This window comes from Pongo pygmaeus, chromosome 20 (assembly GCF_028885625.2).
Source record: "Pongo pygmaeus isolate AG05252 chromosome 20, NHGRI_mPonPyg2-v2.0_pri, whole genome shotgun sequence".
Taxonomy (NCBI): domain Eukaryota; kingdom Metazoa; phylum Chordata; class Mammalia; order Primates; family Hominidae; genus Pongo; species Pongo pygmaeus.
In genome coordinates, this window is record NC_072393.2 from 23805768 (window position 1) to 23828715 (window position 22948).

General features: G+C 43.6%; 1 long non-coding RNA gene across 1 annotated transcript; it reads left to right on the plus strand.

Annotated features, from left to right (window-relative positions):
* The first annotated feature begins 12713 nt into the window (after positions 1–12713).
* Positions 12714–21709, plus strand: LOC129020627 (uncharacterized). Its single transcript, XR_008495867.2, has 4 exons — positions 12714–12894; positions 14429–14504; positions 18056–18232; positions 19215–21709. It is a non-coding gene; the product is annotated as an uncharacterized LOC129020627 (long non-coding RNA).
* Positions 21710–22948: the final 1239 nt, after the last annotated feature.

Here is a 22948-nt window from a genome sequence, read left to right on the forward strand (position 1 = left end):
TGTCACCTTCACCCATAGACAGAGCCCACTCGTGAGGTCCTGAATTAATACATGAATGACTTGTGTACTTACACCCAACATACAGAAAGTGCTTACTCTCGTACCTAGAACCAGGATATATGCAGAATTGTTCATTGTTTTACTGAACCTCCCTGTGTGTGTGATTGGGACATATGCCTTTAACAAACATTGAAGTAATTTGATTCTTGTTCCTTGGCCCAGCCTTCAGATGGGATTGTTACATATAGCCGAACCGGCACCCACGTGACTTCTCCTGCCTTGAGCTGCACACGGGGGGCATTGTGACATAAGGCCGGGTTTTGCACACAGGTTTTGTAGACTCCTTTTCTGTCTTGGTACTTTTTTTTTTTTCTTTTTTGAGATGGAGTTTCGCTCTTGTTGCCCAGGCTGGAGTGAAATGGTGCAATCTCGGTTCACAGCAACCTCCGCCTCCTGGGTTCAAGCGATTCTCCTGCCTCAGCCTCCCTAGTAGCTGGGATTACAGGCATGAGCCACCATGCCCAGATGGGGTTTCTCCATGTTGATCAGGCTAGTCTTGAACTCCCGATCTCAGGTGATTTGCCCACCTCGGCCTCCCAAAGTGCTGGGATTACAGGCGTGAGCCACTGCGCCCGGCCCTGTCTTGGTAATTTTTACAGAGGGCATTGTAACATATTGCTGGGCCCCACACTAAGGTTTATATGAATCTTTTGTAGGCTGGCACACTTATTGTGACATACGGCTGAGTCAAACACCCAGCTGATGTAACTATTCTGCCTGAATCTTCTCTACAGGGAGCATTGCGACATATCTCTGTGCCCATCACCCTGGTGATGCGACTCTTTTCTGCCTGATTCCTGCTCACAAACAAGATTGTGACATTTTTGCGGGACCCAGACCCTAGCTTATGTGACTCTATACTCCTGCCTTGGTGCTGCCCATAGGGGGCATTGTGACATACTTCTTGGCCATGCACCCAGGTTATGTGACTCTTTCTGTGCCCTGCCCACATGGGCAATTGTGACATATTGCCGAGTCTTACACCCAGGTGATGCCACTCTCCTGTCTCGTCCTTGCCCACAGGGAACATTGTGACATATCTCTTTGCCAATCACCCAGGTAATGTGAGTCTTTTGGTTTTTCTTGTTGTCCCTCACAGGGGAGATTGTGACCTACTGCTGGGCCCAGCATTTGGTTATGTGACTCTATACTCCTGTCTCGGTGTTACCCACAGAGGGCAATGTGCCATATCACTGGGCATTATATCCAGGTGATATAAGTCTCTTTTTCTGCCTTGGCACTGCCCCACAAGGGTTACTTGATTCTCCTGCTTGTGCTCTGCCCTCATGGGTCATTGTGACATATTGCAGGGTCCAACACCCAGGTTATGTGACTCTCTTTCTTGGGCCAGGGAAACAGGGGTATTGTCACATATCTCTGTGTCCATCACTCAGGACTCTTTTCCTGTCTGGTGTCTGCTCACAGAGGAGATTTTTACCTATCACTGAGTTCAGCACTTAGCTGATGTGACTCTTCTCTCCTTCCTAGGTTCTGCCCACAGGGAAGATTGCGGCGAATTACTGAGCCCAATACCTAGATGAAGTTATTTTTTCTAGGCCACGCCCTGTGAAGACATTGTTGCATATTTGTCCAGCACCAAGTCGTTGTGAGTGTCTGCCTTGACCCTACACACAGGAAGCATTGCAAAATATCTCTGTGCCCATCGACTATTTGATGTGACCCTTATCTCTTATTTTGACTCCTTCTTTAGGAGATATTCTGACATATTTTTGGGCTCAGTGGTGAGGTAATGTGACTCTCTTCTTCTGCTTGATCTATGCTCACAGAAGGGAGGGTGACTTACTGCTGAACTGCTGAACCCCTCACACAATGGGCATATCACACAAATAGATGTGTTGCAATGACCCCTGTCAGCAGGGGTCATGGTGACATATTTTCAGGACAGTATTCTAGGTGATGTGACTCTCCTCTTCTTTCTGATACCTGTCTGCAGTGATTATTGTGACAGATAGATTGGTACAGTATGTAAGTAATGTGAGTCTCTTCGTGTCTGTGCCCTGCCCATTGAAGAGATTATTGCATATAGCTAGTCCCTGCCCTTGATTTTGTGACTCCCCTTTTTTTCCTGAGTCCTACCCACAATGGGCATTGTGACACATCCCTGGGCCCCTCACCTAGGTGATGTAGCCCTCATCACAAGTCCTCCTTTCAGTGGGCATTGTCACATATTTCTGGACTGAGCACTTAGGTGATGTTACTCTCCTCAACTGCTTTTACTCTGCCAATGACAGATGGTGATGTTTTGCTGTTCCAGACACTGCAGTAATGTGACTCTTCTCTGCATTCATTGTGTATTGCCTTGCATTCATTGCATATTATGACATATTGCTGGGCCTAACACCTAGGTGATGTGACTCTCCTGAATGGGCCCTGCCTACAGGGGTATTATGAAAGAGATTTTCATGAATCTCCTAGGTGATGTAACATTCCTCTTCTGCCACGACCTCACCAAAAGTGGGAACTGCTATACATGACTGAACTCAGCATCTAGGTGATATGACTCCTTTTTTACCTGGTCATAAGATATATTGGGTATTGTAACATGTCACTGGGCCCAAAATCTAGGGGATAGAAGGCTCCTGCCTCAGCCCTGCCCAGGGAGGGCCTTGTAGCATTCTTTGCATCAATAACCAAGAAAATGTTACTCTCCTATTCCTCCTGCACCAGCCAACAGAAAAATTTGTGACACATTACTAGGCCCAGGTGACTTACCTGTCTTGCCTGGGGCTTGCCAACAGAAAGCATTGTGAAATATGGAAGGCACCAGCACACAGGTGATGTTACTCTATTTCCTGTGCCCTGCTTTCAAGAGGAAATTTTAACATATCACACTGGCCAAGCACTCAGGTGCTCTGTCTCTCCTGCTTGGTCCCTATTTTCAGGCAATATTGTGACACATTTCTGGCCCAGCAAACAAGTGATGTGACTCCTCTGCTCCATACTTATTTACAGATGAAATCGTAGTATATATTATGGCCCAGGTAACAGGTACAATAATGACACTCATACCTTGAACAGCTAATAAAAAAGATACTGTCTCTCATAGCCAATCATAAGAAAAAGAGTAAGAAACAGTCTTTGTTCAAGTGTTGTAAAGAATTACCACTCTCTTGAGTTTTGTAAAAATCCCTCTGATAGCACAGAGAGAAACATTACACAGCCCAGCACATACATGGGATTGTGTTTTCTGTATGTACAACTCACCAGACATTAGGATTGTCACTCTCACATATAGACAGAGCTCACTGGTGGTGATTTGAATTCCACACATGGAATAAGTCTACAGTTAAATTTGTGACTGTCATATGTGAATATCTCTCCACAGTTGGAATGGTGACTCATTTCTAAACCCAGCTCATAGTCAGGTGAGGGCTTTCCAATCTGGTCCCAGCCAGTTAGAGAGATATTGACTCTTATAGCTGTGCTTACTAAAACAGGTCCAATCTTTGGTTCATATCAACATGACGTCTCAAAGCGGATTGAAACTTTCATACATATCACATAAAGACCACAGGTGATACAGAGATTGTACTAACAAGGCCCAGAACACAAATGAAATTGTGACATTCATGTGCACACCCAGCTAACAGTAAATATTTTTATGTTCTCACATAAACACAGCCCATGGTTGAGGTTCTGAATCCTACACCTGAAGGTAGTCAAATGTTAGAAAATTGACTCTTATACGTAGATCTGGTCCACAGGTTCGTCGGTGACTTTCACACCATGATTCAGCACAGCAGTGAGGCAGTGACTTTACTAAGAAGACACAGGTTACAAGAGGAATCTAGGCTCTCATGCAGTCCACTGTTGAGATTGTGACTCACGTACACAGACTCAACATTCAGGAGGTGTTGACTCTTATACGTAGAACTGGGACATGTGTAGAATTGTTAATCTCACCCTTGGATCTTTCTGCAGATGTTATTGTGACATATGCCTCTCCCAGCCCCTGAGTGATTTGACTTTCTTGTCAGGGCCCAGCTGACAGATGGGATTGTGGCATATTGCTGGACTCAGCACCTAGGTGATGTGACATTATTCTCCTGCCTTGGCACTGCCTACTTGGGGCTTTATGACATATGTCTGGGCTCATAACTAAGATGATGGATTCTCTTCTCTTGCCTTGTCTCTGCTCACATGGGAGATAGTAACATATTGCTGGGCTCTGTACCTAGCGGATGTATCTCTCCTTCTTCACTGGACTGTGTACCTAGCGGATGTATCTCTCCTTCTTCTGAGTTGGGCTCACAGGGGAGATTGCAACATATCACTGGGCTCAATACCAAAGTGATGTTACTCTTGTGACACATTGTGACATATTGTTGGGCCAAGAACCAAGGTGATATGAGTCTCTTGCATGGACCCTGACCACAGGAGCCATCTTGATATATTTCTGAAAGCTCAACTCTTTGATGTGATCATATTCTTATACCTGCTCTTTGCCCATAGGAGAGACGGTAACATACCTCTGGGCCCAGCACCTAGTTGATGTAACTCTGCTCTCCTGCTGGGGCCATGCCTACAGAAGAAAGAGTGACTTATCACTGGGCCAGCACACAGATCATGTTATTTTACTGCCTTGATCCTTGCCCACAATAATCATTGTACACATTTTTGGGTTCTTCTACTAGATGATGTGAGTCTCCTCTTTTTCCTGAGACCTGTCCACAGAGGGGATTGTGACATATCAGTTGATCCAGCACCAACATGATATGACCCTCATCTTATGCCTTGGCCCTTCTTACTGGGCTGATTGTGACATATAACTGGGCACAGCTTCTAGGTTATGTGACTCTTCTCTTCCTCCTGAGTCCTGCACACAGGGGGCATTGTGACACATCTCTAAGCTCTTAAACTAGGAAATGTGACACTTTTTTCTGGGCTCTCCCCTAAGAGGGTATTGTGACATATTTCTGGACCCAGCACCTCGGTGATATTACACTTCTCTCCTACCTGTTACTTGTTACTGGCAGCAAATCCATATGGGCACAGATCTGCAGCAACCTTAATTCTTCCCTCCTAAGAAGAAAAATCTCGACTTAGGGGCATAAGGCAGAAGGAGAGACCGAGGCAAGTTTTAGAGCAGGAGTGACAGCTGTAGAGCAGAAACAAGTGAAGAAAAGTACACTTGGAAGAGGGCCAAGTGGGTGACTCAAAAGGCAAGTGGATGGTTTGACATTTGACCTGGGGTTTTCCATGTTGGCATACTTCTGGGGTCTTGCATTAATTCTCCCCATTGCCCAGCTCCTGAGATCTTGTTGGGAAGTTGCTGATTACCAGTTTTAGGTAATCCAAGTGGATTAATTCTCAAGTGGATTTAGGTAAATCCACTTGAGAAAAGAGGAGATACTGAAGTTAACAATAGGTCCCCTGTTCATCCTTGGGATTCTGGAATGAACCAGTCTTACCATGTACCCCTAATTTTTCCTGCCCTCATCAAGAGGCAATGTTTATGTGAATCAGGTGGGCAAACTGCTTCAGATGTCACTGGAAAACTCAGTTCTGGGATGTAACAGGAATAAAAGGTATACAGTAAGTCACAAGAAATTGGCAGAGCCAGAGTTCAAATTAGTGTCTGTCCTGACATTGTGTCAGCAGACAGGGGAAGAGTTGGAGGTCATCTGAGCTGGTAGGGTAAGAACAAGTATAAATCTCAGGGGATATCCACAAGGGAGCCAGTATCTTTGCTGCCATGCAAATGCAGTAAAAGCCACAGGTGCTTAAATAACAGGGAGTTTGTGTTTAAGAAGTCACATGGCATGTCAAGTGAAAGCAAAGAGGCAGATGTGCCCCAGAAGCAGACAGTCCAGCAGGTGAGTAAGGCCATTTCTGAACACACACAGAGAAAACAGGAGAATACACAGTGCAGGTTTTGGGGAAAAAGCCAATTTTAGTTAAAAAAGCAGAGGAACCCTGAGACATTTCATGGTGTTCAGCTTCAGCCCTATTACTCCTGAGAGTCTCTTGTCCAGGAGGGCCATAAGTGCTTCATTTCTACTCAGTGTGGACCCCAAGGTTCTTCCTACCCCTGCAAACCACCTGTCGGGGTGAGTAGAGAGATTAGCCGGTGGAAATAGAGCCACTTGTGGCTGAGAGGAATCATTCTGGGAGCTGGCTTGTAAGCTGTAGAGTGAAAGGGAAAAGAAAATCATGTACAGGGGTTGACTGCCTCCAGCCATGAAGGTGAGGCATAAAGGTCTTTCACCACTAGGGGAGATATCTGAGTCATGCACACCAAAGCATGTTAGCAGCAAAAGGTACCAAGTCACACGGCACCAAAACATGTTACCAGCAGTGAATCCATATGGGTATGGGTCTGTAGCAACCTCAATTTTTGCCTCCTCAAAATAAAAAAATGACTGAGGGGCTTAAGGCAGAAAGAGACTGAGGCAAGTTTTAGAGCAAGAGTGAAAGTTTATTAAAAAGCTTTAGAACAGGAACAAAAGGAAGGAAAGTACACTTGGAAGAGGGCCAAGCAGGTGACTTGAAAGGCAAGTGCATGGTTTGACTTTTTGACTTTGGGTTTTATATGTTGGCACACTTTTGGGGTCTTGTGTTACTTTTACCACCTCACCCAACTCCTGAGATCTTATTGGGAAGCTGCTAATCACCAGTTTCATGTGCTTTCTGTTTGTTAGGAGACCGCCTTTCCCTGGTGCCAGCTGTAACCAATTTTTACTTTAGAGAGACAGTTAACAACTGCCTGACCATCACCTGGTGGTCGACTGACACTCCTGGTGTGTGTGTTGAGGGGGGAGTCCTGTCTTGCCCTGCTCCTACCTTACTAGCTACCTACTTTAACAATGCAAGCATTGTGTAATGTTGGTACAGGAGTTAGAAAGGAATTATTTGGGCTGATAGTGAGGGTAAAAGAGTCCTCAGCAGAATTTTTCTTCTAACAAGAAGCAGCCCAAGAAATTTTCTTTTTCAAACAAACAGCAGCCTGAAAAATTGAGCTACAAAAATGGATACGCAAGCTGGAATCTTTTATGGGGGAATGCCAGCAGCTGTGCTAATAGAAAAGGGCTACCTGGGGGCTCGGCATATCCAACATGAGGGCTCCATCTTTCCTTCTTTGTGACCATGTATACAGTAAAGAAATGGGCAACATGGTGCCCATCAGGCAAAGAACCCATATGCATAATAAAAGATTAGGGTATGGCAACCAGCTTTTTGTTCCCTATGCAAACGGCACACCTGGGCCAACCAATCTTTTGCACCCTATGTAAATCGGACGCCACCTCCTCAAGCTTATCTATAAAATGCCCTGCGTTTCATCATGGAACCAGCAACCAATCTCTGTGAGACCCCTCTTTACTGCAGAGAGCTCTTCTCTTTCTTTTGCCTATTAAACTTCCACTCTTGACCTCACTCTTGTGTGTCCTCATCCTTGATTTTTCTCGGTGTGAGACAAAATACTTGGGTATCACACCGGACAATAAAGCTGCTTCAATGTGATTCTTCTGCATGGGTATATGTATAATGTATATAGAGAGTCTTACTCTGTCAGCCAGGCTGGAGTACAGCAGCACGATCTCAGCTCGTTGCTAACTCCACCTCCCAGGTTCAAGTCATTTTAGTGCCCCAGCCTCCTGTGTAGCTTGGATTACAGGTGTGCACCACCACACATGTATTTTTCTCCTTCCTTCCTTCCTTCCCTCCTTCCTTCCTTCTGTCTTTCTTTCTTTCTCTTTCTTTCTTTTTTTCTTCTCTTTCTTTCCTTCCTTCCTTCCTTCTTTCTTTCTCTTTCTTTCCTTCCTTCCTTCCTTCCTTCCTTCCTTCTTTCTTTCTTTCTTTCTTTCTTTCTTTCTTTCTTTCTTTCTTTCTTTCTTTCTTTCTTTCTTTCTTTCTTTCTTTTCTTTCTTTGTGTGTGTTTTGGTAGAGATGGGGTTTTGCCATGTCTTCCAGACGGGTCTCAAACTTCTGGTTACAAAAAATCTGCCCACCTCAGCCTCCCAAAGCATTAGAATTACAGGCATGAGCCATCACACTTGGCTATAATGTACTTTTACATTTATGATTTAGGTGATGTGTTCTCTTTCTGCCAGGCATGGGATGGTTAAGTATCACTGGACCTATCACCTAAGTAATATGACTCTTGTCTTTTGCATCAGCCCCACAGATTTGGGCCAAACACCTAGACGATGGAAAGTGCCTGCCTATGCCCTGTAAACAGGGCTTTAGCCCTACCACTCTCAAGAGCTTCATGACATATCTCTGCATTCATCATCTAGATTTGACTCTTCTCTGCTGGTGGCATCCTGCCCACAGGGAAGACCATAACATAACATTTGGCACAGCAACAGAGTGATGTGTTTTTTTCCCTGGGCCTTGCTCACAGGGAGCATTGTGACATATCATGGGACCAGCATCCAGGTGCTGTGACTCTGTGTCCTGCTGTTAGAACAGGATTGTAACATATCGCTGGCCAAGCACCCAGATGATGTGACTCTTCTGCCTGGTGCCTGCCTTCAGGGAAAATTGTGACATATGCCTGGCCTAGCACCAAAGTGATGTGGCTCTCCTGCTAACTCTATGCACTGGTAGGATTGTGAAATATATCTTTGTTCAGCTCATAGGTGAGAGGATAACTCTCATACCTCAAACCAAACAATAGGAGAGATGCTGTCTTTCAAAGCTAAGCTTACAGAAATACATAAGATTCAGGGATTTTTCTTTGTATAAACATTATAATAGATTATTGCTCTCTTGTATATAATGTAAACTCAGGTGGTACAGAGAGTGTCACCACAGGGCCCATTGCACAGGTGAGAATGCATTTTTTGTAAGCACACCCCTCCACCCATTAGGATTGTCACCGTCACACATGGAAAGAGCCTACTGGTAAGGTCTTGAATCTCACACCTGGATGCAGTCTACAGTTGGAATTGTGATTGTCATATGTGAACATCCAGCTGCAGTTGAGATGGTGACTCGTTTCTAACTTAGCTCCGAGGTAGGTGAGGACTCTTTTATTTGGAATCAGCCAATTATAAAGATGTTGACTCTCATACCTGAGCTTAGTTCTACAGGTACAATCATGGGTCCATAACATCATGAAGGTCATAGAGCAGTTTGCAACTCTTATTAATACTGTAGAAGGCTCTTGGGTGGTCCTGAGAGAGTCTTAGTAGAGCCCAGCACACAGGTGAGATTGTGACCTTGTTTGCACACCCAGCCAACAGTAAAACTTTGTCATCTTCCCCCAGGAACACAGCCCACTGTTGAGGTCCTGAGTCTCCCCTTGAAAACAGTCAAAAGTTGAAAAATTGACTCTTATATGTGCATTTGGTTCAAAGATGGGTTGGTGATACTCAGACAAATATTCAGCACACCTGTGAGTCTGTGACTCCTGTAAGCATCCACAGCCTGCAGGAGAAATTGAGGCTCTCACAAACAAATCAAGTGCACCATTGAGATTTCAACTCTTGTACTTAGACCCAACATACAGAATGTGTTGACTCTCAAATTTGAAACCAGGACATGTGTGAGATTATTAATCTAGTCTCTCAACCATCCTGCAGGTGTGATTGTGACATATGCCTTTGTTCAGTACTTGAGTGATTTGACTCCTCTGCCTCGGCCCAGTCCAAAGATGTAATTGTGACATATTACTGAACCCACCACATAGGGGATGTGACTCCATACTCCTGCCTTGGTGCTGCCCATAGGGGGCATTGTGACATATCACTGGGCCTTGCATCCAAGTGATGTAAGTCTCTTCTTTCTCAACACTGACCATAGGAGAGAATGTGACATATCTCTTGGCCTCAAATGCAGCTTGTGTAATTCTATTTGTTCTCTGCCCACATGGGCCATTGTGACATACTGCTGAGTTTGGCATCCATGTGATATAACTCTTCAGCCTCAGCTTTGCTCACATGGAGCATTGTGATGTATCTCTGCACCCATCACCTAGATGATTCAACTCTCTTCTTCTCTCTCATCTATGCTCAAAGTGGGCGATTGTTACCTACTGCTGGTCCAGCATATAGCTGATGTGACTCTTCTCATCTTCATAGGGCCTACCTGCAGGGGATATGGTGACATTTTACTTTGCCCAACACCAAGATGACATGAATCTGTTGCCTTTGTCCTACTTTCAGAAGACATTGTGACATGTTGCTGGGCCTAGCACCAAGGTGATGTGAGTCTCCTGCCTGGACCCTAGTCACAGAGGGTCCATACATTGTTACATATTTTTGACTTCATCGACTATTTGATGTGACTCTCCTCTCTAACCTGGGCCTTTCCCATAGAAAACGTTGTGGCATATCTCTGGGCCCAACACCTAGGTGATGTGACTGTCTTCTTATGACAGGGTCATGCCCACAGAAGAGAGATGCCTTATTGCTAAACCCAGCACACAGGTGAGGTGATTCTTCTGTCTGGTCCCTGCCCACAGGGGTCATGATGACTCATCTCTAAACTCGTCACCTGGATTATGTGAGTCCTCTTTTTCTTCTGTTAACTGTACAGAAGATTGTGACATATTGCTTGGCCCAGAACTTATGTGATGTGAATCTCCTCTCATGAGATTATGAGGTCCTGTTATTTGGAGTGATTGTGACATATAGCTGACAACAGCCCCTAGGTCATATGACACTTTTCTCCTCACTTAGTGCTACCCACAGAGGACATTGTGACATATCTCTGGGCTCTTTACCTAGGTAATATCACTTTTTTTGCCTGGGAAATTTTCTGCAATGTATTTCTTGACCCAGAAACTAGGTGATGTGACTCTCATCTACTGCTTAGGCTCTGCCCAAGAAGGAATTGTGGTGTATCGCTGGGCCAGCACCAAGGTAATGTGACTTTTTTTTGCCTGGACCCCATGTATTTGGGGCTTTGTGACATGTTGCTGGACCCAACACCTAGGGAAATGGAGAGTACTTGCTGGTCCCTGCTCACATGGGTCCTTGTGACATATCTCTCTATCCATCACCTGGGAGATGTGACTCTCCTCTTCTTCCTGCACCCTGCCCACAGAGAAGATTGTGACAAATCACTCAGCTTAGCAACTAAGTGATGTGTCTCCACTGCCTGGGCCTGGCCCAAAGAAAGCATTGTGATATATTGCTGGGCTCTGCACCCAGGTGATGTGACTCTCCTGCCTGGTTTCTGGCCTCGGGAAAGATTGTGAGATATTCCAGGCCAAAAAAAAAAGAGGTGATATGATTCAACTAATCAGTTTCTATCCACCAGTGATATTGTCACATTTATCTTGGCCCAGCTCACAGGTGCAATAAAGACTCTCATACATTTAACCAGCCAATAACAGAGATCTCGTGTCTCTTAGAAAGGCTTAGGCAAACGAGTGAGTTCTGGGTCTCTTCTTTATAAAAATCATAAAAAATTAGCACTCTCTTGCATATTTTGTAAAGCCTTCTGTGGACACAGAGAGTGTCATCACAGAGCCTAGCACACAGGTGAGGTTGTGTTTCTCATATGCACCCCACAGCAACCCTTAGGATTGTTACTTTCCCACATGGAGAGGGTTCTACTAGTAAGGTCTTTAATTTTACAAGTGGATACCATCCACAGTTTAAATTGTGACTGTCATATGTGAACATCCAGCCAGAGTTGAAATGGTGAAACATTTCTAAGCTAAGCTCATAGGCAGTAAGAAATCTCCTATCTAGACTCAACCAATTGGAGACATGTTGACTCTCATACCTGGGCTTAAGGATACAGGTGCAATCATGAGTTCATAACGGCAAGAAGGTCTCAGGCCAGATGGTGACTCATGCATACAGTATAAAGCCCTCAAGTGGTACAGAGACTGTCCTAATGGACCTCAGCACACAGGTGAGATTGTAAAACTCATATGCACACCCAGCTGACAGTAATGATTGCCATCTTTCCACATGAACACAGCCCACTGTTGAGATTCTAAATTTCCAAACTGAAAACAGTTCCAAAAGTTGGAAAATTTATTCTCATCCTTGAATCCAGTTCACAGATGAGTTGGTGACTCTCAGACCAAGATTCAGCACACCTGAGAGCTGAGACGCTCCACTAAGGAGACTCAGTCTACAGGATGAATTGAGGCTGTCACGCACAGATCAAGCCCATGGTTAAAATTGTGACTCCTGAACATAGACCCAAAATAAAGGAGGTGTTGATTCTCATACCTGGAACCTGGACATGTGCAGGATGGTTAATCTCATTCATGGACCTTCCTGCAGCTGTGATTGTGACATACACTTCTGTCCAGCACCTGAGTGATTCCACTCTCCTGCCTGGGCTCAGTCCACAGATTGGATTGTGACACATCGCTGAACCCAGAATTTAGATGCTGTGAATCCATTCTCCTGCCTTTGTGCTGCCCACAGGGAGCACTCTGACAACATGACTGCACGTAATACTCTGGTTATGTGACTCTTTTGCCTGTGCCTTGCCCACATGGGCCATTATGACATATTGCTGGATCTAACACCCAGGTGATGTAACTCTCTTGCCTAGGCCCTGCCTAAAAAGTGCATTGTGACATATCTCTGTGCCCATCACACAGGTGATGTGACTCTCTTTTCCTGTCTGGTTCCTGCTTACAAGGGGCATTGAAACAGATTGCTAGGCCCAGCAGCTAGCTGATGTGACTCTTTTTCTTTCTATGTTTTGCCCACAAGGGACATTGTGACATATAATTGGGCCCTAAACCAAGGTAATACTACTCTTTTGCCTTGGTCCTGTTCCAAAAGGCATTGTGACATATTGCTGATCCCAGCACCAAGGTGATGTGAGTCTTCTGCCTGGACCCTGTTCACAAGTGGCATTGTGACATACCTCTGGACCTATCAACTACTTGATGTGAGTCTTCTCTTTTACCTGGGCCTTCTCCATATAGAAGATTGTGACATAAGTCTGGTCCCAGCACCTAGGTAATGGGACTTTTTTTTTTTTTTTTCCCCTGGGCCATGCCCACAGAATGGAGAGTGATTTATCACTAAGCCCAGCACACATGATGTAATTCTTCTGACTGATCTTTGCCAACAGGAATTATTTTGACATATTTCTGAGGTGATCACCTAGTTGAAATGACCCTTCTTTTTTTCAGACTTGTCCACAGTGGAGTTTGCTACATATTGCTTGACCCAGCTCTTACATAATGTGACTCTCCTCTGATGCCTGGGTGCTCCCCACTGGGGTGACTGTAAAATATGGCTAGGCCTTGGCCCTACTTTATGCAACTTTCCTTTTCTTCCTGAGCCCTACTCACCTGGGGATATTGTGACATACCTGTGAGCCCATCAACTAGGTGATGTGATTCTACCTGATCCCGCTCCTCAAGGGGTAGTGTTATATATTTTCAGACCCAGCAATGAGGTGATGTGACTCTTCTCTACTGCTTGGGCTCTGCCCAATAAGAAATTGTGATGTATCACTGGGGCCCAGCACCTAGGTTCTGTGACTCTCCTCCCTTGCCTGGGCTGTACATACACTGCTGTATTGACATATGGCTGAGTGCAATGTCTAGGTAAAGTGATTCTCCTGTATGGGCCCTGCCCACAGGGAGATTATTACATATGATTTTGTTAGTCACCTAGGTGATATGATTCACTTTTTCTGCCTGGGCCCTGCAAAAAAGAATAGTGACTTATCACTGGATCCAGCACTTAAGTGATGTGACTGTCCTCTTTTACCTGGGCTTTGCATATTTTCAGTATTATGATGTATTGCTAAGTCCAACACTTAGTGGATGAGAGACTTTTTCCTCAGCCCTGACTACAGGGGGCTTTTTGATATTTCTCTACATCTATCACTTAGTGGATGTGTCTTTCTTCTGCTTGTGTCTTGCCTTCAGGGAAGACTGTGACATAACACTGGGTTTAGCAACCAAGTGATATGTCTCTCTAGTCTGGACCTAGCTTACCAAGGAGCATTCTGACATATTGCTGGTTCCAGAAACTGGTTGATGTGACTATACTGACCATGCCCTGCTTTTAGAAGGGAATTGTAACATATCACTGGCCGAGCATGCAGGTGATGTGATTCTCCTGCTTGGTCCTTGCTTTCAGAAAAGACTGTGACATCTCCCTGGCCCAGCACCCAGGTGATGTGAAAATATTGCCTGGGCTCTTTCCTCAGGGGTATTGTGACACATTGCTGGGCCCAGCACATAGGTGATGTGACTCTCCTCCACTGCTTAGACTCTACCCAAGAAGAGATTTTGATGTATCACTATCCCCAGCACCCAGATAATATGACTTTCCTCTTATGCTTGTGCCCTGCCTACATTGTGTATTGTGACATATGTCTGGGCTTATCACCGAGTTGATGCAACTCTCTTGCATGGGCTCTGTCCACAGGGGTATTATGACATATTTTTTCATTCATCCCCTAGGTGATGTGCCTCTTCTCTTCTGCCTGGGCCCTGCCAAAAAATGGGATTGTAACAAATCACTGGACCCAGAACCCAGGTGAGGTAACACTCCTATTTTGTCTGAGCCCTGCGTATTTGGGTATTGTTTTAATATCACTGGGCTCAACACATAGCGGATGCGGGGCACGTGCATGGACCCTGCTCACAGAAGGCCTTGTGACAAATCTCTGTATCCATTAACTGAAAGATGTGACTGTCCTCTTCCACCTTCACTCTGCTTACAGGGAAGATAGTGACATGTTGCTGGGCCTAGAAACCAGATGATGTGTCTCTTTTGCCTGAACCTTGCCTGCAGGGAGAATTATCACATATCACTGGGCTCAGCACCCAGGTGATGTTACTCTTCTGCCAGGACATTTCCCTCAGGGAATATTGTACAAATCTCTGGCCCGGCACCCAGGTGATGTGACTCTCTTGTTCAATACCTATGCACACGTGGATTTGTTACATATATACTCTCCTGGCTCACAAGAGTGAGTCAAGATATGACTTTCATATCTTGAACCAGCCAATAGTTGAGATACTGTCTCCCATAGCTAGGCTTAGGAAAATGGGTGTGATTCTGGGTCCCCTATTTTTATGCAGGTCAGAGAGGATTACCACACCCTCACATATTGTATAAAGCCATTGAATTGTACACAACGTGTCACCACAGAGCCCAGCCTACAGGTGAAGTTGACTTGCACATATGCACAACCCATCAACTGTTAAAATTGTAACCCTCACAGATGGACAGACCTCACTTGTGAATCTTACACATGGATGCAGTTCACAGTTGGATTTGTGACTGTCATATGTGAGCATCTGACCAGATCTGAGATAGTGAAACATCTTTAAATGCAGCTCATAAGAAGATGAGGGCTCTCCTATCTGGACCCAGAACATTGGAGAGATGTTAATTCTCCTACATAAGTTTAGGGACACAGATACAATCGTAGGTTCAACCAGCAAGAAAGTCTCAGACTGGATTGTGACTGTCATTCAAACTGTATAAAGCCCTAGACCCACCACCTAGGTAATGTGAGTCTTCTCTTCTACCTGGGCCTCTCATATTTTGAGTATTGTGACATATTGCTAGGCCCAACACCTAGGATATGGGAGGCTCTTGCCTAAACCCTACTCACAGAAAGCCTTGTGATCTAACTCTGCATACATTACCTAGGAGATGCGACTTTCTTCTGCTTGCACCCTACCCATAGGAGAAATTGTGACATATTGCTAGGAGCAGCACCCAGGTGATGTGACTCTTCTGCTTGGTCTCTGTCCTTAGGGAATGTTAAGAAATATCTCTAGATCCAAACCCACATGATGTGACTCTCCTGCACACTTCCTAGCCACAGGTGGAATTGTGACATATGTCTTTACTCAGGTAACAGATGTGATGATGACCCTCATTTCTCAAACTGCCAATAGGAGAAATACTGTCTTTTGTACGTAGGCTTAGAAAAATGGGTAAGGTCCTTGGTCTCCTCTTTGTACAAAGATCATGGAGGTTTATCACTCTATTGCATGTGCTGTAAGGCACTCAGCTGGTACTGAGAGTGTCACCACAGAGGACAGCACACAATTGAGGTTGTGTTTTACATATTTACACTGTGGCAGTCATTAATATCATCACCCTCACACATAGACTGAGCCCACTGAGGAGGTCCTGAATCCCAAATGCAGACGCAATCTACAGTTGCAATTGTGACAGAACATTCAGCACCTGTTAAGATAGTGATTCATTTCTAAACCCTAATCATAGGTAAGTAAAGACTTTTCTATCTGCAACCCACCAATAGAAGAGATGTTGACCCTCATACCTGGGCTTAAAGCCACAGGTAAAATCATGAATCCATACTAGTATGAAGGTTTCAGAACAGATTGTGACACTCGTGCATACCACATAAAACCCTTGTGTGGTACAGAGAGTGTCCTAACAGGTCCCAGCAATCAGATGAGATTGTAACACCTGTGTGCACACCCAGCTGATAGTAAAAATTGTCATCCTCCCACATGAACACAGCCCTTTTCGAAGTTCTTAATTTCACACCCTGTGGCAGTGGAAAGTTGGAAAATTGACTGTCATCCATGGATCCAATCCACAGGTGGGTTGGTTAATCTCAGGCATTCAGCACACATGTGAGGCTCTGACTCCACAAAGAGGACACAGTTTGCAGGAGGGATCGAGGCTGTCATGTATGGATCCACTCTCTTATTGAGATTGTACGACTCCTGTTTTTAGAACCAACATACAGGAGGTGTTGACTCTCATAAATAAAACCTAGACATGTTCAAGATTGTCAATCACATCCCTGGACCTTCCTAGGTGTGATTGTGACATAAGCCTCTGCCAGGGACTTTAGTAATTTGACTCTCTTGCTTGGGGTCAGACAACAGACAACAGATAAAAATATGACACATCCTTGGACCCAGCACCTAGGTGATGTGACTTTATTCTTTTGCTGTCACATCACCCACAGAGAACATTGTGACCTATCAAAGTGCTCTGTAGACAGGTTATGTGACTCTCCTGCCTGTGTCCAGACAACATTGGCCATTGTGACGTATGGCAGGGTCCAATATGTGTGTACCCAGGTGATGTAACTTTTATGACTGGGTTCTATCTACAAAGGACATTGTTACATATTTCTGTGCTCATCACTCAGTTGATGTGACTCTCATCTCCTGCCTGGGCCATGCCTTCAGGAGAGTGGGAGATAGGGAGAGTAACTTATTGTTAGGCCCAGAACTCAGGTGATGTAATACTTCTTCCTGGTCTCTTTCTACAGGAGTTACTATGATATATCATTAGGCTCATCACCTAGGTGATATGATGCTCCTGTTTTTTTCTGCAACTTGTGCACAGTGTGGATTGTGAAATGTCACCTGGCTTAGCACCTACATGGTGTGACTCTCTTCTCATGACTAGGCCTTTTCCACTGGGTTGGTTGTGACATAGAGCTGGGTCCAGTCACTAGGTTATGTGACTCTCCTCTTTTTCCTGAGCCCTACCCACAAGAGGCATTAGGACATATCTCTGGGCCATTCACCTTGGTGATGTGAATCTACTGCCTGGGACCTCCCCTGAAGGGATATTGTGAAATATTGCTGGACCCAGCACCTAGTGATATGACTGTCCTCTTTTGCCTGGGCACTGCATGCATGTGTATTGTAATATATAGCTAGGTTAAACACCTGGGTGATGTGACTTTCCTGCATAAGCTCTGTCCATAGGAATATTATGACGTATCATTTTGTTCATCACCTAGGTGATGCGACTCTACTCTTTTTCCTGAGCCCTGCAAAAATAAAAGATTGTGAAATATCACTGGACTGAGCACCTTGATGATTTGACTATCCTCTCTTGCTCAGGTTTCACATATTATTGGTATTGTGACATACCTATGTGACAAATAGCTATGGGTAGGAAAACTTCTGCCCGGACTCAGCACAATGGGGCCTCATGAATATTTTAAAAGATATGTGACTTTAAAAATGTGACTATCCTTTTCTGCCTATACCCTGCCCTCAAGGAAGATTGTGGCATATTACTGAACTAAGCAACCTAGTGATGTGTCTCTTCTGACTGCGGTTTGCCCACAGAAACAATTGTGACATATCACTGAGCCCAGGACCCAGGTGATGTGACTCTGCTGCCTGCTCCCAACATTCAAGAGAGGATTCTAGCATATCCCTGGCCAAGAACTCAGGTGATTTGACTCTCCTGCCTTGTCCCTGCCCTCAGAGAAGATTGTGATATATCTTCAGCCCCAAACCCAGGTAATGTGACTTCCCTGCTTACTCCCTATTCAGGGGAGAAATTATTACATATATCCTGGCCCAGCTCACAGGTGTGATGACGATTCTCATACCTCAAACAAGCCAATAGAAGAGATACTGTCTCTCACAGCAAGGCTTAGAAAAACTGGTAAAATACCTGTGTCTCCTCTTTGTATGAAGGTCGTAGAGAACTACCACACGCTTGAATATGGTATAAAGCTCTTGAGTGGTACAGAGAGTGTCCACATGTCCCAAAACAAAGGGGATATTGTGTTTCTTGTATACACACCCAGACACCTGTTAGGATTGTCACCCTAACACCTGGATACAGACCATTGGTGAGGTCTTATGTCTCACATGCAGATGCAATCCACAGTTTGATTCCTGACTGTCATGTAAACACCTGTCCAAAGTTGGGATGGTGACTCATTTCTAAACCCAGCTCTTAGACAAGTGAGGACTCTTCTGTCTGGACCCAGTTAATTCGAGAAATATTAACTTTTCTACCTGGGCTTCAGGAGCAGCATAAAGGTCTCAGGGCAAAGTGTGGCTCTCATTCCTAGTCTACAATGATCTTGGGTAGTATAGAGAATGTCCTAATGGGGTTCAGCATACAGGTGAGATTTTGACAGTGATATCCACACCCAACTGACACTAAAAATTGCCATCTTTCCTCATGAATACAGCCCACTGTTGAGGTGTTGAATCTCATAACCAAAGGCAGTTGAAAATTAGAACATTGTCTCTCATTGGTAGACCCAGTCCACAGTGGGGTTGGTGACTCTCAGACCAAAATTCAGCACAGTTATGAGGCCATCACTCCACTAAGAAAACGGAATTCACAGAACAAATTGATACTGCCATGTACAAATTTAGCCCACCACTGAGATTGTGACTCATTTACTTAGACCCAAAATACAGGAAGTGTTGACTCTTATACCTAGAATTGGGACACGTGTAAGATTGTTCATCTTTTCCTCAGACTTTCCTGCAGGAGTGATGCTGACATATTCCTCTATTTGGCATCTGAGTGATATGAATCTTGCCATGGTCTAGCCCACAGATGGAATTGTGATGTGTTGCTGTACCCAGCACCTAGGTGATGTGACTCTATTTTTCTGCCTTGGCACTGTCCACAAAAGGTATTTTGACATATCTCTGGGGTATGTACCCAGGTTACATGACTCTCTTGCCTGTGCCCTGTCCACAAATTATCATGAAATATTGCTGGGTCCAACACCCAGGTGATGTAACTCTCATGCCTAGGCCCTGCCAACAGGAGGAATTGTGACAAATCTCTGTGCCAATAACCCAGGTTATGTGACTCTCATTTTTTGTCTGGTCCCTGCTCACAGGGGGCATTATGATGTATTGCTGAACTCAGCAACTAACTGATGTGATTCTCCTTTCTAGTTTTTGCCCACAGGGGAGATTGTGTCATATCACTGGGCCTCAAACTAAGGTGATGTTACACTTTCATTTTTGAACTGTACTCAGAAGGCATTGTGACATATTCCTGGGCCCAGCACCAAGGTGATGTGAGTCTCCTGCCTGCACTTTGCCCACAAATGGCATTGTAACATATCTTTAGACCTATCAACTATTTGATGTGACTTATTTTTTTTAAGTGAAAACAAGTTTATTAGAGAAGTAAATAAACAAAAGAATGGCTACTCCGTAGACCGAGAAGACCTGAGGGCTGCTCGTTGGCTCTTTTTGTGGTTATTTCTTGATTACATACTAAACAAGGGATGGATTATTTGTAAGTTTTCCAGGGAAGGGATAGGCAATTTCCAGAACAGAGGGTGCCCTCCCTTTTTAGACCATATAGGATACCTTCCTAACATGACATTTGTAAAGTGTCATGGTGCTGTTGGGAGTGTCTTTTAGCATACTGATGCATTATATTTAGTGTATAATGAGCAGTGAGGACTACCAGAGGTCACTTTCATTGCCATTTTTCTTTTGGTGGGTTTTTGCTGTCTTTTGTACTGCATCGTCTTTCATCAGCAAGGTCTTTGTGAATGGTACCTTGTGGTGACCTCTTGTCTTATCCTGTGACATAGAATGTCTAATCTTCTAGGAGCACAGGAATTGGGTTAATTCCTATCTTTTTGAGGTCTCAAGATAACTTGGGACTCTTGGGCCTGTCAGAAGGTGACATTCCTTACTTGCATAGGTCAGGAACCCTGCACAGGGACTGTGTAGACAACGTAGAAGGCCAATTTTCCCAAAGGGCTTCTTCTGGCTCTACAAATCAAGTATGATTTCTCAAAGACCATAATTCCAGTCAAAGCCTTGGTAAAATAACCTGTGTCACCCATTGTGTCCTGTTGCAAATGAAAACATGCTTATTGTACTTATGCAAATAACTATATTGCCATAAATTAAGAATATTCACCAATATCTTTGCACATTCTGGACAAATCAGGGAGAGAGAAACAAAATGCTCCAAATTATATTTACGGGAGTATATTTTACTCAATTGTTAAAAGCTGTAAATAACTCAAAAGTGCTCTTGACTCTGAAAAACAAAGGATCCACAACATTTTAAGCAAAAAGCCAAAAAATATTACTTCCATCTTTTATTAGTTCAGTTCATGCAGTGAACTCTTGTTCTGCTTGATATTTATTAATATTTCAGCTTTCCATGAGAGTCTTGAAAGTTTTTCTCCTGTTCTAATTTTGCAGTCTTCAAAGTTATCAGAAATTTGCATTTGAAAGCACCCATCAATGTTCCAGAGCAGACTATAAATTATCTTTTGAAAAGGATGAAAACAAGACAACAATTGTCTGTGGGTGACAAAAAAAGTCCTAGGACAGCCATTATTAAAGCCACAATTAACTAGAAATATTGGTTACTCTTGTGGAATAAACAATTTTACATAACAATTATAACTATTAACAACATACTATACACTAATTTATGTCAGACTTACAGGAGTTTTCCATAATTTCGGAATGTCACCAATGACATATTTATACAAATACAACCCCAAGAAAGCCAAATACCATTTCATATTTGACAATACATTCTGTATAACTTTTATACCAAATAAATAGAATATATTATTTTTGGACTTTAGGTGACCTAATATCTAAAAGATTAATTAGATCAGAAAAGATGAAATTTATAATTTAATTTTTGAAAGTTTTTCAAATAACAAAGGTTTAAAACATTTTACATTATAAAATCAAATCTCAGGTCACGCTATGTCATTCATTTAGCCAAAACAGTAACTTTTCTTTTAAAAATTTTTTTAAAAGCCAAAAACCTTTACTTATTAATAGAGGAAAGACTTAGCTTTCCAAACAGTCTGTCTCTTGTCCTTTTTCCTGTACTTTATTCAAAAGACAAACAAAAATCTTTCATTTTTTAAATATAACATGGGAATCTTGTTCAAGAGTGGAAGCCAATATTTCACCTTTGTGTTAGTATAGTAATGATGCCAAAGTTCTTAATAAAATCTTATATACAACATATCAAATCTTAATTAGTTTGACTATAAGGTAAGATTCTCAGAAATCTTTTACAACCCTTTAAAATTTTTGTTAAAGGGCAAATCTGTGCTCTAAGAAAAACCTGTTGTGCTTTTATTCCAATGTTCAATTTATGGGAAAACTGAATAATATCTATTTAACTTTAGCCATATGTTCACACACAGAATTTTTTATGAGATTAAAGTTTTAAAAACCTTCCACAACTTGCTTAAACCTTCAGGTTTATTCTAACTTCAAACAACCCTTTAGATCTCTAACCGAGGCCCCAAAATTAACGTTCTTATGCCTTTTTATAATCTTATACTGAAAGCACTTTCTATTTTTCTTACACAACTTGCATGTAAAGCCATTTTTATTTCCCAAAGATTACTTATGTCACATGAACTAAAAGGCATTCACACATGGACACAGCACACTGGTGAGGTCTTCAACCTCATAGGTGGATGCAGTTCAGTTGCAATTGTGACTGTCATATGTGAACATCCAGCCACAATTGGGATGATGACTCATTTCTAAACCCAGCTCATCTGGACCAAATCAATTGAAGAGATGTTGACTCTCATGAATGAGCTTAGGGCCACAGGTACAATCATGGGTGCATGCCAGCACGCAGGCCTCAGAGCAGATTTTGACTCTCATGCATACCATATAAATACCTTGAATGGTAGACAGAGTGTCCCCACAAGGCCCAGCACACAGGTAACATTGTGATTATCCCATGCACAGGTGGCCAATAGTAAAGACTGTCATTCTTCCACATGATTACAGCCCACTGTTGAGGTTCTGAATCTCCCACCCAGAGGCAGTGGAAAGTTGGAGAATTAACTCTTATACATGGATCTGATCCATAGGCAAGTTGGTGACTCTCAGACTAAGACTCCCAACAACAGTGAGGTTGTGACTTCACTAAGGGAACACAGTTTTCAGGAGAGATTTAGTCTCTTGTGTACAAATTCAGTCCCTTGTTGAGACTGTGACTCATGTACTTAGCCCAAACCTACAGGTGTTGACTCTCATACCTGGAACTGGAACATGTGTGGAATTAATCTCATCCCTGGACCTTCCTATAGGTGTGAATCTGACATATGCCTCTGCCCAGAATCTGAGTGATTCTCCTGCCTGCGTCCAGCCTTCAACGGAGATTATGACATGTCACTTGGTCCAACGCTTAGCTGATGTAACCTATTCTCCTGCTTTGGCTCTGCCCACAGAAGG